This window comes from Grus americana, chromosome 1 (genome assembly GCF_028858705.1).
Source record: "Grus americana isolate bGruAme1 chromosome 1, bGruAme1.mat, whole genome shotgun sequence".
Lineage (NCBI taxonomy): Eukaryota > Metazoa > Chordata > Aves > Gruiformes > Gruidae > Grus > Grus americana.
In genome coordinates this window covers 217,322,333-217,339,111 of record NC_072852.1, presented here as the reverse complement: position 1 = coordinate 217,339,111, position 16,779 = coordinate 217,322,333, and the positions used below count along the sequence as shown (strand labels likewise).

Below are 16,779 nucleotides of genomic sequence, written 5' to 3'. Positions count from 1 at the left end.
CTGGGGCAGCTGGTGTTGGCAGCGCAGGTTTGGTGCTGAGCAAGCAACGTTGTGGTACCACCTGGAGACCTGTCCCAGCTCCAGGCCTGCCCGCTCGGAGCAGCAGGGAAAGGACCCAGCTGTCTGCTGCTGCATGTGTCCAGACCTCTCCCAGGTTTCTCCTGGGCTGTTTGAAGCCCACGTGAAATGGGAAAGGAGGGAGTGGGTGGCAAGAGCAGGTCGTGGAGCAGAAGGGTGATGGACCCATTGCTGCAGCTCCACAGCTCCATGGCCCCAGGCCATGCACAGACAGACCATTGCCCAGGGCTAACGGAGCAGAAGAGCCAAATGTGATGCAAATGAACAAGGTACAGCCCTGGCATTGGGGAAACTTTAGAGTGGGTGCATCTCTCTGAGACATGGCAGGGCTGATCACGCCCGGAAAAAAGAGGTCCTTGAGGATGCAATCACTTCTGGGGTGAAGCGCTGCATGGATGGGCAGTGCCCAGCCACGCTGCATCCTTGTCTTTTGCTAATGTTGTCCATCTGTCCATGAGAGAAGTGTGGCAGGCACCTGGATCGCAACTGCACAAAGACACCCTCATCACGGGATCTTTTGGGTGAAATACCTGGGATGTTTTCTAAAGCTTTCTAAAGCTTATTTGTTCAGTCTGGAAGGGAACATCTTGTTCGTCTGCTCTGACTGACTTATGAAACAGGTCAGAGAGCATTGTCCCCCACAACTTGCAATGGCATGAGGGAATATCTTTTTTAGGATGACCAATTATATATCTGGATGACCATTTACATTGCAGATCTCCAGGAGAGCAGTCCACCTCACCCCTGGCGAGTGAATGCAGGTTTCTCCGTAATTTTCCAGTAGGATTTGCAGTGGGTGGTCACAGACTCAAGAGCTTGGCAGCCTTTTCAGTGGTGCTGTTTGCTGCAGAAACCATTTATTTTTATCCTTGTATGGAATAATCATCTTCTGATGTCTGTGCTGAAATCTGTGATTTGTGCAGCCAAGCTCCCTAACTTTACAAGGTCTGTGCCACCGCCCTTGGCAGACCTCAAAGCAAGACACCAACCCTGGCTTTACCCATTCTCTTCCTCACCTCTGCAAATCCTTCTTCCTAAACACATCCCAAGCCCTTCTCTTCAGCCAGAAAAGTATATCCTGGAAAGCAGGTCCCACTGCGTGTTGGCCGATGGTTGGCAACCCATTCCCATGCTGGGCAGCAACTCCTAGACCAGATCACCTTATCTCTGCACATCCCTGTCCAGAAGAAGAATCATGGTGCTGCTCCAGCCTGCCCCAACTTACCCACCCTGCTGATGTGTCTGCAATGCCCTCTGATGTGTCCTCGAGGCACAGGGGAGGGAGAATCGAGCATTTTTCTCCTCCCACCACCCTGTCTCGGAGCGCGTGGGAAGTCCGTCACTGCTGGGAGATTGCGATGAGTCAGCGTTTGCACGTGCTGAGTCACTGCAGGGAGGTGTCAGAGAGGAGAGGAGGATGCCCAGCCTCATCGGGGGATGTCAATGTCCCAGGAAGAAGATCTGTCTGAAAAATATTCCTATTAATGAAACTCTCACTCAGCTATCAAGGACAAGTCACCACCTTGTAGGGTTGCTTCTAGCAGGGCCACCATGGACTAAAAGTGTCACCCCATGAGGAAAGGTTATTGCCCGGCCCTGCCTCCATCTGTGTCCTTTCAGATGGCCCACAGCTCATCATTCGGGAGGAGTGCCGCATCCCTAACTCACAGCTGCCCTTGTAGACCTGTCCTGTGACATGCGAAGGGGTGCCTCTTGGTAGCTCCATCATACCAAGTCTGGGGAACCATGCCATCCATCATGCCGTACTGGCAAGGAGGCCATGGAGGAATGACTGGCAAGTCCACAAAGCAGGGCTTTTGGGATGTCTTTTGAGTAGAACTAATTTCCAGTCCCTTCACTGATCTGGTTTGTATATTTATTTTTTTTAAATTGAGGTAAAGATGCTCCTGAGCATGTGATGGCTTCAGGCATGGATGAGCTCAGGACTTCATCCCTGATGCTCAAAGCTGGGTTTAGATTTAAAGGTGAGAATTGCAGCATGGACAGGTCCTCCATGCTGGACATCCATACTGACACCCCCACAGACACCCGAATATCATCGGTCCCTCGATGAACAGCACAGAGTGCACCAGAGGATGCTTCAAATACACATCCCCAAATCACCCTCCCTCTTGCCAAGCACTTGCTGGTGGTAGGAATGCTCCTCACAGCCAGCCTGAAGGTGTCTTGGTTATTTTCATCAAGGCCTTGATTTCCTCTCTTCTTTCTTTCAGCTGTAAAATGGGAAAAACCTGAAACCCTAGGATGATAGTTTCAGGAGGGACAGTGTGGGGGACCTTCCCCTCCACAGGTACGGTGGGAGCTCGCCCACGCCATGGCAGAGCCAGATCTTCCATCCAGAAGATCTGCCCTCCCTTCATCCTACCTGGCAGTTAACCTATTTGCTTTCTCATATGTGGCTTCCTTTCTCTTCACCCCTTCCTCCTCCTGAAAAGCATGCCACAGGCAGGACACGGATGCACGACAGGGGTACAAACCCCAAAGAGATTTACGTTTTTTGCTCTTGTCAAAGTTCAGTACTCCTTTCAGCTTCCCTCTTCTGGCTAAGTTCAGTAATAGAGTGAGGCAGTCCTGGCTTTAGATTTCCACCTCCATTTCTAGCTTGAATGGGATAAATTTCTAGGTCAAGAAGAGCTGGAAGAACCACCCTAGGAGTTTTTGGTCTCAGGGTCTCTGCTAGGACCTGCCTTTAACACAAAATTAATTTTCTGTGCTTGCTCAGAGGCCAAGCAGGGAGTGAGGCCAGAAAAACAGGGGGTCATGTTGGAGTTTCTTTTTTTCTTCACTTAACTCTGAAATAAAAATATATCTCAAGCTTGTTTTGGGATTAACAAGAAAAAAATTTGTCTTGATGGGAACCATCTGTGGCTGGGAGATGCCAGCTGCTCTCTGCTTTCCACACAGATGCTGTTATCTGGGGTGTGTTCCTCTCCCAAATATTATTCTTCTCATCCCTACGCTGGTCGGAGGAATCCCAACTAGTTAAGGAGGTTTTTCTCTCCGGATGGGCCCAGCATTAAAAATCAGCAGCAGCTCATTACACCTATATAACATAATATTTGCTTTCCTCATTACACCACCGCTGCCCGGCACAGCTTGGTGGTGGCTGCTGGTCTCGCTAGCGTAAATACTGGAAGCATCTTTGTTGTAACCTTTCCACCCCAGACGTTACCTCATGTTCAAAGCAAATATCTCGTGTCCTGTCCGACCTGTCCTGCAAACCAGGAGGAGAAATCTGCCCCAAGGAGCGGAGATGCCCTTGCTCCGCATCTGCTGTGCTGCTGAAAAATGTGTGTATTCACACCACTATCCCCATAGTGTAGAGGACTTGAGGTGGCTGCTAAACCTATCTGGGGCTTGGGGTGCCTGCCAGTGAAATGCAACCGCTTCTGGGTTGGAGGATTTGCAATGGGAGGACAACAAGTTGTGTTTACAGCATCAGAAACACCGGAGATCATTCGGAGCAGGAAAAAGCCTCCTAGACCGGGAAGAGGAGGGGAAATTCAAGATGAAACCAGCAGAAGACAGGGCAGGTCTGGCCCCAGGAAGAAAGGAGGAGAGGCTGAATATGTCTCTCTGCTCTCTCCATGCTTCCGGCAGGTGAGGAGGCTGCCCGGCTGAGATGCCTCCTCCTGGGATCGGCTCTTGGCAGGTCGAGCAGGAAGCTGGAAGCAAGACGAGACCAACAGGTTCTTCATGCTGCTGGGGCTGCAAGAGCCGCTCGGACGGCAGCTACATACCTGACCTGGGATCCACCCTCTGCTGAAGAGCAAGGCGCTGAGCTGATCTAGCTAGGCATGAAATGGGCCAAAATGAGCACTTTAGGGACTTTTACAAACCTGGTTCGAAGGGAGGATTTTTGCGTGGCCCTTACTAGCCATGACATCTCTAGAGCGAGTCCAGACCATGCTTGGGAAATGGTTTGGACTCACTTGCACAAGTGATGGCAGGACACATAGGTCTTGCCCACAGTGCCCTCCTGCTTGTCCCCCGAGGACAACCTGCTGCATTGCATGAGGGGACCCCTGAGTTATTTTAATCTACCAGGATCAAATGAGTTAGTTCACATCTCCTTCACAGAGCCCAGCATGAGCTGGTTGGAGAGGAGGATGCTGATCCCACATCACTACCTCCGCTCCCTCCATCCCACCAGGGCTGGCACAACGTGTCCCAGTGCCATGGGTGCTGGTGGATTTTGCAGTCCAGGGGATGAAGGCAAAATCCCTTCCATCTTTGAGGCTGGTAAAATCCACCCATAAGACACGGGCTTGTCCCCGCAGCTGGGGGTGCAGCCCACGCTCCCACCTCAGGAACGCAGGATGCTCTGACGCTGCTTTGCCCAACCCTGCTCTGACCACGGGCTGGGAATAGTCATCGCTGCTATCCTCGGCCAGGCAGCTGGCCCTACCCATCCTGCCTGTCTTGCATCCCTAGGGATTTGTACGATAATTGCTGAAACTCCCTTGGGTTTCATCCTGCCCTGGCACTGCAGGACCCCAGGGACAAGGAGCCCTTGCAGGTAATTGCTGACCCAGCCCTGGCCCAACCAGTGCCCCCAGTTCAATGGAACTGTTTTGCTGCTGGTGACCATGAGGAGGTAGCGGGAGCTCTGCCAGCACAGCCTGGGATGCAGAGGTGAAATCCTCGCTGTGTCCAGGCCCTTTGCCTCCTCCTGCTATTTCACACCCTGCTTTGATTTCATCTAGGAGAGCACAGACGCTGCCTAGGGACTCTGGGCTTGAACACAGAGATAAACTCGTGTAGGAGTGAGCACGGCACGTTAGTCATGCAAACGGAGCAGCGAGGCGTTGGGCAGAGCGATGTGGTCTCATCTCTTAACGTGGCACTAGAAATCTCCTGGGAAAAGTCTTCATGAAGGATTTGGGGCCATAGATCTTGAGCTGCTCCAGGAAAGGACGGGCAGCACATTGGCAGTTCTGCCCTTTGACTCACCTCCGGCTATTTTAAGGTGCTCGTGCTCTCTCCATGCACATGTCCTCCTGGGTGGCTGCACACAGGGTCTTGCTCACTCTTACTCCTGAGTCACCGCTTGTCCGGTTCCCGCCACGCAAGCCCTGGGTCCTCCTTGGCTCAGACACACGAACCAGAGGTCCAACGCTGCAGCTACGCTCAGACTAATTTTGCATGATGAGAGGCGAACCCCTTGGTCCATCTTTGCATTTATCCTTACTATGCAAACCGATTAACTGACGTTATGGTTAACACTTTGCAGTAGGTCGTAACACTCTGCAGCAGAAGAGGAGAATGGTCCTGCTTTTCTAGTGTTTTTTTTGGGGGGGAGATGTTGAACCTTTCAAGTGCACCCAACCTTTAGGCAATATCAGTTCTGACGCTGACTACTCCACTCTGCTTAAAATCCTCTCCATGAGCCCAGGCCATCCGAATGCTGGCTAACACAAGTGGTGTTCTACAAGGAGGACTCATCTTTCCAAGATCTTAAAGTCCTGATGGGCTGAATAGGCCCCCAAATGCCAATCTGACTTTAGTAGAGGAGTGTATTTGTGCATAGTTACCGATGCTTGGACAACTGAATTCAGATGCGCCCCACACATGCTGTATTTCACCCATCAAAAAGCAATTTACAGATTAAATTTGTATAAACCAGTGGAACAGCATCATGTAGAACCACATTATATTGCAACAGGAAGGAAATACATTGCTTCTTTATTAGAAGGGGGGGAAATGGCATTTTTCAGACAATGAGGTTTTGAACTCCGGGGGTTTAATATTGGCATTGTTTGTGCAAACACGCTCCATCACAGACAGACTTAGCCAGAGGCTGTGATGGGTCTTTCATCCCAGCCTGCAGATAAAGCCCCCGTTTTGGGGTCACCGAACAGAGACCTTCAAACCCCACGTCTCTGTCCAAGAAAACGCCGGGATGGAGATAATCGGAAAACCAATGTTCCCCTTTGCCTCGCTGAATAAGAGAGGCTTTGTTCAGGGACACAGGCCAGGTCTGTGGCAGAGCCACTTGCAAGAGATTTTATTTCAGCTACCTGCAAAGAAGCTATGAGAAGAATGTGGTAGGTTCCTCTCGGTCTGGAGAAATGGAGAGATATCACCTGAAAGTGCTGTTTAATATTAACTGGACCAGTGCACATCTATGAAAGGTTTGATTGTGTGCCTATGTGTGTTTATATATAAACATCACCTCCAAAGTCATATTTATGTGGCTAAAGCCTCGCACAGACTGGAGCAGGTGAAAGTCCTCCTGGAGGGCGCTGTATAGATGATCGTTTTGGTCAATAAAGACAGATTTCTGTGTTGGCACCAGGAACACAGGTGTAGAGGCCCCATCCCTGGCAGTGTTGAAGGCCAGGTTGGATGGGGCTTTGGGCAAGCTGGGCTAGTGGAGGGTGTCCCTGCCCATGGCAGGGGGTTGGAACTAGATGGGCTTTATGGTGCCTTCCAACCCAAACCATTCTATGATTCTATAACACAAGCCGTGAGCCCAGACCTTCCCATGTGAAGTGCAGGCACAGAACAAAGGCATCATCGAAAAGCCTCTGATTAATGTTTTGGTTAAGAGAAGACCAGTGGCGGGCAGGCAGGGAGCAGAAGGAAACAATGCAGCCCTGTTTGCACGGGGAAGCTGGTGAGCAGCTTTTGGGAGGACACTGGGGTTTGCTTTCCAGGATGGCTGTGATGGGAGCTCCTCCAGCAAAAGCCACCATGATTTCGATGCAAGCAAGGTTTGGCCTTCACACTCATCCTCTCTTGACTCTTTGAGCCAGGTGGAATCAGAGGCATCTTTGGTAAAGCTCCTTCTCACAAGGGCAGGGAAAGCTTGCTTCACGTGATGACAAATATATTTCTTTCCTTGCTGTCTCAGCCACATTTGTTTATTAAGTGGACCACATCTAGGATCTAGAAAATGCTGTTTAACATAGTCACTTTGAGTCATTAGTTGAGAGATGGCTTTACCTATGTGCCCTGAAGTTCTCGCAATATATCTAAACACAGTCTGGCAGTGGGTGGATAGCTATTCCCACGTACAGCTAAACGCATGTTTCAAAAAAGGAATTGCAGGCTTGAAATTGTCTCATTTGCCACCAATTATATGTTCAGGACTGGATTTTCCTCCCTTAAACTACCTTCATTCAGGGAATCACCAGATAGTGAGGAGGATGCTGGTTTAATGGCTTTAAAAAAGGGAGGAAAAAGGCCCTTGGTGGTGCCTAGATGTTCTCTTCCAGGAGCAAAGAGCTTCAATTTATCTTAATTCATCCCTTTTCATAGATGATATGGTGTATAAACACCTCAGAGTGCTCCAGCTGTGTCCTCCTGACCCTTGAGGGTGGAGTAGCAGGACCAAAGACTTGTCCTATCTGTACACTCATCATCTGCATGATGCTGGTTTGTGTGGATAGAGGGGAGGAAAGGAGATGGAAACTGCTCCTTGGTACCATGAGGATGCACGGACAGGTCTTGGGAACGCCGTGCATTGCATCCCAGCGATGAATGGTGCTGGCTGGGTCAGCGTGCTCAGTCACCTTGGTTTTCCATCCACTGTTTTCTGTCCAAACATCTTCATGTGGACATCTTCAAGGTGTATTCTTTCTGCGAACGACACGTGTCTGTAGTCAACAGGCACATGTTTTGTGAGCGAGGCCAGCTGCAGACCATAGGCGGATGGGGAGATAGATAGATAGACATCTGTTCTAACTCCCTGCCCCTCAGCCGAGCTGGATGGGGAACCACTAGTCCAGACTTATATCCAGATGTTTATTTTACTGCTCCACTAATTGAACACAGCCATGAATGTCTCCAGCACTCATAGACCTTTGGTAATGAAGGCCGATGCATGAAGCAATATGGGATTTTGTGCTAATGCATGCCTATTTTTTTTCTCCTGTAACAGAGCTGGATTTATCCTAAGATTTATACTGAGAGCAGTAGCTGAAGGTTATGGACGGGTTCATTACTACCAATTGTGTTTATTTAATGTGGGGGAAAAAAATGTCAACAAATAAAAGTTCAAAAGCTTGGGATACAAGACTGAGACTTGCCACCAACTCAGTTGTGGATACCCTTTGTGGCAATGGCTGTCCTTGTCAATTAAGACGTCTGCACAAGATCATGTACCGCTTCCCACCTCACCTCCCTCCAGGAGGCTGTGGATAGACTGATCAGACGCATGTTTTTCCAACCAAGCCCTTTGAAGGGCTGTGGTGCCAGTCCAGGAACTGTCTGCATAAGATACTGCTACAGGGCAATGTCCTTTAGGGCTTCAGAGGAAAAGGAGGGCACAGGGTGCTCTTCCTCCTGAGAAACCTCAATGGAGACAGACATCCCTGTCCTTCTCCTTGGACCACCGTCACCACAAAGACTCCTCCTGACTCCTCCAGATCTTCTCATCTTTTGACAACCAATCTCTCCCACTCCTCCATCCTCATGTTGCCTCTTTGCACATCTGAAGTCAATCGAAGCTTCCTGCAACTCACTGTTTGGACCTTGCCAGCTTTATCCTTACTCTGTTTGGAAAGTAAAGCTGCTTCTTCTGAGTTTACAGAGACACTTGCTGGGAAAGTTCATACTTTGCTCCTGAGGAATTGATTTGGAGGATGGTGGCAGAGAGGCCATCCGCAGGGGGAGATGGGGCTGTGATAGCCAACGGTGTGCTCAAACGCTGGTTAACCTTTGCCCAGGTGTACTCCACTCACTTGTTCAAGGGCTCAACTGCACCTTTCAGGTACGAAAGATGAGGAAATACCTTGTGTGACTGACTTGATAAAACACCTTATGTCATGTTCTGCATTTATTTATATAAACCAGCCTATATTTCAATACCATCCCTGCAGCGGAGGAGCACCTAGTTTGCAATAAAGACATCAAATGGGCAGACTTCTGCTTCTGTTTATCACTTTCCCATGTCATTTCTCCTAACAGCCAAAAAAAAATGCTTGTTTGTCTTCTCGATTGAATTTGTTGTTGACTTCCAGCCGCTTGGTCTATGTGAAGATGTGCTCAGGGCTAATTTTGTACTGATGACACGCCACAAAGTATTTTACTCTGATGGTGGGGAGGGGATGCAGGGTGCTGACTATAATTCTCTCTTCCAGACTGTGCCAGGACAAAATTAGTCCTTTTTTTTTTTTTGTTTTGCATGACTGGACTACCGATATGGTCATGGTTTCTCCCTCATGTTGGAAGACTTCAGTGCAGTGATTAGGGGAGACTGAGGGTGGCTGGGACCTGGTTTACCTGCAGCAATAAACCATGCCGGTGACATTCCTCCTATTTAAGTATATTCATCTTATCTCCTGAAAGGGTTGCAGGGCTGCTGGCTAACCTACCACAGAGCAGGCAAACACAGCTATTGTGCAAACAGGCAAAGTGTTTCCTGACTTAGCGGACAAACGATATCTTCATCTCTAGTTGCTGGGTAACATCAAACATTCACATATTTGCCCTCAACGATCTCTTTGGGGCTCACAAGCTCACCACTGCTCCTGCTGCAGGGATGGATAGTTTGCATGGGCTTGTTGGGGCAGACGGATAAGTAAAAAAAAACATGAAGGAGAGGTTGAAATACAGAGGATGTAAGAGCAAAATAGCTCTGCAAGTTCTCCCTGTAAATGTTATTATGGTAAAATAATTGTGCCTAAGGGGACGCTTGCAATCAACACCCTCCTTACACTCATTAGAAGCACAAAGGCCTTAGAGAAAGAGTTAGGAAAAAGCACCTTAATGAAAATATTCACAGCACAAACACAGGAAAGCGCAGATCTCCCTTCTGTTTGCCCTGCATTCCCCAAGTATTTGCACTGGCAAAACAATAGCGTGTCCCTTACCACGCTTCCTTCCCCTCGCCCAGGGCTGGTCGGATGCTGTGGGCTACGGGGCAGCCACGACGGGGATTTACCTCCCGCCGGCTTCGCTGCCACGCAGAGACAGACAGACGGACAGACACGTCTTGGCTCGCTTCCTGCCAGACATCTTCTAGATAAATCTGGCTTTGCTGTTTTCATGCTTCATTTTCTTCTTCTGCAAAATTGAGATAGCATTGCAAATCCATGAGCCTTGCTCAGTGCCCTCCATCTAGATGTGGCGTCGGTTACATCGTCAGTTAATCAGATGTTCCTTCCTCTTCCCCAAAAAGCCAGCCGTGGAGGGATCTGTGGTGCTTTCACCACACCCTCTCTTGTTTCCCAGACCTTCCTATGGTCACCTTCCCACCCCTGAACGCAGCAGCAAATGCAAAAAAGTGACATCCGAAAATGCTCTGACATCGGGGAGGAACAAGACACCAAAAAAGATCCTCGGCTGGGCCATCAGAAGGGCTCAGGCAAGTGTGCTTCCAGCAAAGACTTCCCTCCCATGAGCCTGGAAGGAGGAAAAGAGGTTTTGTCCTCTACCTACAGAGAGGATGAAAACACAGTTTGGCTTGGAGGAGGGTGATGCCGTGGTTAAGGACTGTTCACCCCCTTCCCTCTGTTCCCACTCCTGCAGGAAGCATCTCCTGCACTATCCCCCCACCCAAAATACCGAAGCGCCGTCTCCTCTGAGACTTCGCACGTGATGCCCTTCTGCATTGCCAGATCTCCGGTTTCATATTTCCCTGCCAGAAAACAAAAATTTCCCTTCTGGACCAATTTTTCCCTTCCATAAGTGTATAGCAAAACGCTTTCAGGATGTGGTGTGAAATCTGCCTACGCCTGAAACTCGCCTCTGGTTTAAAGCATCGGCATTGAGCCGGGTCCTAATGGAGCAGCTTAAAAAGTGATCACACGCCGCGAGTGTCACTGGAGTGAACGTGGTTTTAATGAGGGTTTTATAGGTGCATTGTTTTGAAATGAACGTGGCTGGGGATATACGGTGAGGAATGAGCACAGCAGATATCTTAGCCACGCCGAAGGGAGATATTTAAAATAGCTTTGAGCATTCGCGGCTCTAAGCATGGGATAAGGAACTTTTAAATCTGAAAACAAATTTCCTAATCCAAAATTGCATCTATTTTCCTAGAAGCTGTCTCAAAATTCATATGAAATTTCCTTCCGTCAGCCGCTCCGTGACTTTTTTTTTGACTTTGCATGGCCTTTAGCAGCCAAAGTGCTGCCAGCAGCAGGGAAAGACGGTCGTTCTGCTCTTCATTCCTCTCTTCACAGCTGCTTGGAGGTGGTTTGAAAAGAAAACCTTCCCCAGGCCTGCATCCCCGGCGGGAGCCTGTGTCGTATTCAACTGGCCAAGTCGGAGAAATATTCTGAAAATGCGCAAACTCCGATTCTTTTCAGAGGCATTTTACTCAGCAAACGGGGGGGTAAAAAGCAAATTACTGGCTGACGTTAGGAGCAGCTGCAGTGTTTCTGGAACCTCATGAGTTAGAAGAATATCTTCTCCTGGTGCCAGAAGAAAATATTTTTCCCTTGATCTTACAAATGGCTGAACTATTTCTGCTGAAATTAAAAGGAGACCATCCCTAGGCAGACACCCAAGCATGTAAAATTTCATCCCCGGTGTTTAAAGTCTGGCAAAGTCACAAGGACCTACGGTCATGACTTTGTTATGTGCCTCGAAATACCTGCGTCTGTCCCGTACCCCCCTTCGAGCCTGCGGGAAAACACATCCTAAAGCTCTTCAACGGACCCAGCAACCAGGCGGCGAATAAAACGCTCCCACAGGATATATTTTCATCAGGATTTAACATAATCACAGCTCCGAGGGACTTCTGAGTTTGAAACGCCTGCCGTCAGCAGTACTGTAAGGAAAAGCGTTTGGCAAACAGCTACCAGGACCGCTGCCTGCGCTGCCTGTAACGCTGCCTGTAATGCAACCCCGCGTCTCTTCTGCTGGGGCTGGGGATCGTCGCTGTGGATCAGACTTTATATACTGATTTTTCGCCTCCAGTTTTTTCCTCCAGGCGAGGTTTCCCTGCTGGTGGGTGCAGCTTCTTGGGTTATTTCTACGCCTCTTAGGAAAAGAGAGACAGTTGCTAGCGAGCTATCGGCTTTGTCTGTCTTGGTAAAGATGAGCCTGGCAACTGTCTTGCACTTGCTTATTATTTTGACAGCACAACATCTCCTTTTGCACCGTTTGGACCATACACACCTCCAGGGCTGGCTCGGAGCGCTGGCCAAAATGGTGGAAAATGGCCAATTTGAGGGAAAAAGGGATCCATTGCTCTCGGGTGAGCATTTTGCCACCTTGCATCAGGAAGGGCAAAAAATGCACGCCAAGGATATAGTTCAGTTTTGGCCACAGTGCCGGGCAGCTCTGGACATCGTTCTCGCTCTGATTCACCTGTGCTGTTGCAGTGTGCAGAAAACAAGTCCTGAGTGGGTATAGACACCTCAAAACGCTCATCCTTTCCCCAAACTGCTACAACATGAGGACCCTGCACCAGGATGCCCATAGCATGTAGATGAGGTCCATGGGTCCTGTCCAGGGCGCAGCTACATGCTTGGGAGATCAGGATCTAATGTAAGACCAAGTGCAGGTGATGAAAGTGGATGGAAAAATAAAAAATGGGTGGGTTGGAAAGGGCACATTTACAGGAGCAGGAGAAATCAGGAGGCTGCAAAGCCCAAACCTGTACCTGACACCTTTTCATCCTCCTCCATCCACCCAGGTGGGAACACCTTGCTGCACAAAACATCCCCCCTCGCAGGCTTTGAGACATGTTTGCCTTCGATATAAATACCCAAGAAATAGAAATGCGAATGATGTATTTTCCCTTGTGACCACTCCGTTCCCTGCTGCCAAGCGGGGATTTACTGGTGCCCAGTTACGGCAGCCCGGGATGTACAGGACCATACATTTCCTCCAACTTGCGGAGGTTTTCCGGGTTAGCTTTTTATTTTAGCTACACCCTGTGTGTGTGTATGTACACGTTGCTCCCTGGGGTGGACAGTTTCCAGACATCCTGGTTCAGAGGAGGAAGATGGAGGTGATGTGTGATGAAGATGTGAGATGAAGCCAGGCGTTCGCTGCCCTTTTGGGGCTCAGCGTTTCCAAACCCCATGGTACAGTGCCAAGCACCCCATGATTTTCCCAGCCCCTCGGGACTCCAAAGGCCGAGGTTTGGGGTAGCACCGTGGGGAGGGCAAGGCTTTTCCCTAGGCAGGGGTGCCCCAACCCTTTCCCTTGGCAGGGGGAGCACCCCAAACCTGCACCCTTGGGGCACCCCACTGCTGAGAGGTTTGCTCGCAGCCGGGCGCATCCCCTCGGGGACATCGCCCCCCCAGAAAAAAAGAGACTGCAAACCTTTGGGTGCAGCCTGCCGCCTCCTCCTCCTCCTCCTCCTCCTCCTCTTCTTCCTCCTCCTGCCGCTGCTGCTGCCGCTGTCCGGGGCGGAGCCGCCCGCCCCAACCCCCGCCCCGCTCCCGGGAGCGGGCGGCGGAGCCGAGCCGAGCCGCGCCGGGTTGCGGGGACGGGGACACGGTGGTGCCATCTCCCTCTGTCCCTCCCGGCCCTTCTTTGCCCCCATCCCACCCCCTGCCAGGGGACGGCTCCCCCGCCGGCTTTGCTGCGGGGCGAGGGGAGCATCGCTCGGTGGGGCAGGGGTCCCCCTTCCTCGGGGCTTGGCGACCTGGAGGATCTCCCAGCGGCAGCAGGTAAAGGGTTGGACTGGTTGGACTGGGGGGAAAGGGTGGCCTTTTGCATCCCCCCCCGCCCCTTTCCCCCCCTCCCCACGCCTGCCCGGCGAGGGGGTGCAGGGTTCCCCCGGGAGGTGGGGGGGATGCTGTTGAGCCGGGGGGGTTGTTGAGTGTGTGACAGTTATGCTGGGTTTGACCCCCAAAAGGTGCTCCATTGTCCAAAAAGGTGTTTCTTTTCCCCAGAAGGTGTTTTCTTCCTCTAAAGGTGTTTCTTTGCCCTTCGTGCCCCCTAAAACGCGGTGTGCCCCCCACCCCTCCGGGTGGTTCACCTGGCCTGGAGCATCCCACGCAAAGTTGGGAGGTGAGGGGGTGCTACCATGTGGTGGGGGACATGGGTGGGCACCCACCTGAGGAGAGGTCCCAGGGTACCCCCTCGGGTCTCCAGGACCCCCCCAACTTGCCAGGGCGTGGATCTGGCCACCCCCTTTTCTCCTTTAGGCCGTACTTGTTTTACAGGTAACGCTTCATTTTTATACACCGCTCTCAAAATAATGGCATCTGCAGTGTCCCGCGGCCCCAGGGCTTTACACCGGGGTTGTCCGGCGCCGTAAAATCCTGAGGCAGCAAAATCCCAGGAAGGATTTATTGCTGTTTGCCCACCGTGGGCTGGAGGAGCACCCTGTGCCCGTCCAGCACCCGAGCTCTCCTAGCACCTTCTGAGGATGCGATAGGGATGTCCTGGATGGCTCTTGGGGACATCCCCTCCCGCAGAGCAAAGCCCCGTGTTAAGGACCCCATATTTCTTCCCAGGACTGAGAAAAGAGGGTGGATGTAGAGGGTATTATTTTGTCTTGATACTTGGCAAAGAAATTGCTCTGAAAAAGGAGTAATTCAGGAAAGAGAGGAAAAAAAAAATAAAAATCCCTCATTGCTGTTTTACTGAAGCTCTCTCCCAAGTCCTGTATATTCACTGCCTAGAAAACTGGGCGTTGAGGAGTTGCAGTCGAAATGTGAGCTTTCCTCTGGAAAAGGTCTGTTGTAGCAATTCCTGATGTTGAAGCTGTGAAATTTCACCCTGGCAAGATGGAAATGGGGATTCTTCAGCCAGAAAAAAGCTGGCTTTGTCAAACTCGCCATGCTTCGGGTTTTCAGGGGTGGGTCTCTACAGCCACTATTATTACTCGTAATCGCGTTGGCTTGAGGGTTATTTTGGGGCTGGAAAGGGATTACGGATAGATGATCGGAATAGTCATGATGATGCTGCATGTGAAATTAAAAAAAAAATTGAATTACGGTTCTCTTTGTTGGCTCTTTGTCCCTGTATGAAGGAAAATGAGTGCTCGCTCAGTAAGCCTGTACAGGTTTTTCTCCGTTAGAAAGTTCTGCCGTGCATGGAGAATGTTAAACCCGACTACTCCGTTCGGATGCTGTATTCTCCTCGGGCTGCTCCCAGCTGCCAGGAAATTTAGGCTGTTGCTTATTAGCGAGCAAAAGTTAGACCGATGCTCATTCTTAAAGAGCTTTTTTGAGTTTGGATCACACAGCGATGCAGGATAAATGCTTTCTACCTTCTTTCCTTCTTAGAAATTGCTAGCTTGCACTTGGCAGGTGTGGCTGGGGAAAAGCTGAAGTAAATGGATTTCCTGCCTTGCGTTTTGTCTGGCATGTCTATGTTCACCAGTCATCAGATTGCTACGGAAAGTGGTCCATTAATACATTCTACAGCCTTTATCCACCCGAGCATCCTGGATCCTTAAAGCCTGCTATTTTCACATATTTTCCTCTGCCAAGACTTGAAGCATCTTCACACTGATACCCCAGCAATATTTAGCTGCGGAATATTTCTCTGTGATTTAGAAGGTGCTTCTTTAGCGGCAAATATAAGCTCTGCTTTGAGGCAGAGTTAATTTTAGAGTGGGTGTCTCTGTCAAGCTGTACTTTTTCTATTAAATAAGCATGTTCTGCACGTTACGCTCTTCCTTGCGATGAATTCCGTACTTGAAGGCGAAGCATGACTGATGTTTGTCTTGTGCGTCGACAATGAGCAGCGCGAAGAAAATGAGTTCTGGTTCGATCAATTTATTTGGTGTCGGGTTGTAGATTCAGAAACTGCTGGCTTGGAATTAATGATAAAGGGCTTAGTTTTTTTCAAGGCAACAAATTGCTTTTATGAACCAGAAAGACTATAATGAGATACTGAACCAGCTGCAAGGGCCAGGCACTATTTGTTACGTTTTTATTCATAAACCGCCATGCATATTTGATCTCAAGTAACTGCATTAAAATTGCTGTAGTGTTTCTCACCGCTCAGTGCCAAAATCAGTATATTTAAGTTTTTGTTGTTTCTTTTTTTTTTAATGCGTGGGTTACAGTAACTCACGGTCGCAGATGATGTTATGGGTTGAGGTCAAGATTCCGGTAGCAGATGGCTCATTCACCCTCTTCTTTGCTTAGAGGCACTTTGATGCTCATAGGTGGTGGAAGTTAGATCTGGGTCTCCTTTTAACAGACACACCTGCAGGGAATATTGTCCTTTAACTTGCTTTGTAAGTCTTCCTGAGGGTGAAGATAAAAGGGTATGGTTGCACCTTTGAAATACTCATGGCATTGCTGCCGTACAGCTACCAGCTTGTGCGTGAAGGTGTGGTTATTGCTAAGGTTAAGAACAGTGGGGTTGGACGCAGACGGGCATTTAGGGCTCCTCCTGAGAGCAGCTTTCCTACAAACATGGGGTGTAGGAACATGCTTTCCCTAAAGGCTATGATACTGGTCTGAAATTCCTTTTCCTTGAGAAGATGCATGCAGCAGGTCCATGCTTCTGTCCAAAAGCCCTTTAATGAGATGCTTTGCACCATCTTGCTGATATTGAGATGATGGGAGGGGATCCACCTGGCAGCCACTTGGCTGTGGCCATAAAGAGGCTTCGTTAGGCTACAGCAGCTGATAATTATGTTTCAAGGAGACTAAATGGTGGGGGAGGAGGTGACTCTGGTAGTTTGCCCTTGTGCAGAGAAATAGCAAGTGCTCTCGGTGTGAGGAGGCTGTGGCTGTTTTGGGCTTTTCTGGTGCCAACTGCAGCTGTTTTGGGGTGAGTGGTGTCTCTTGGCTTCTCCCCTTGCAG

The 16,779-nt window shown here is 49.8% G+C and overlaps 1 protein-coding gene across 5 annotated transcripts in view; it reads left to right on the top strand.

The window, feature by feature from the left end:
* Window positions 1-13,404: 13,404 nt before the first annotated feature.
* The window catches only part of GDPD5 (glycerophosphodiester phosphodiesterase domain containing 5), a 170,568-nt gene continuing 167,193 nt past the window's right edge, over window positions 13,405-16,779 (top strand). For 4 of the 5 annotated variants that reach the window (XM_054808902.1, XM_054808883.1, XM_054808891.1 and 1 more), the window contains exon 1: window positions 13,405-13,676. The gene's annotated coding sequence lies outside the window, so the exon portion shown is untranslated. Of the gene's footprint in view, window positions 13,679-16,779 lie in introns of all 5 variants that reach the window. The other variant, XM_054808873.1, reaches the window with a different exon arrangement.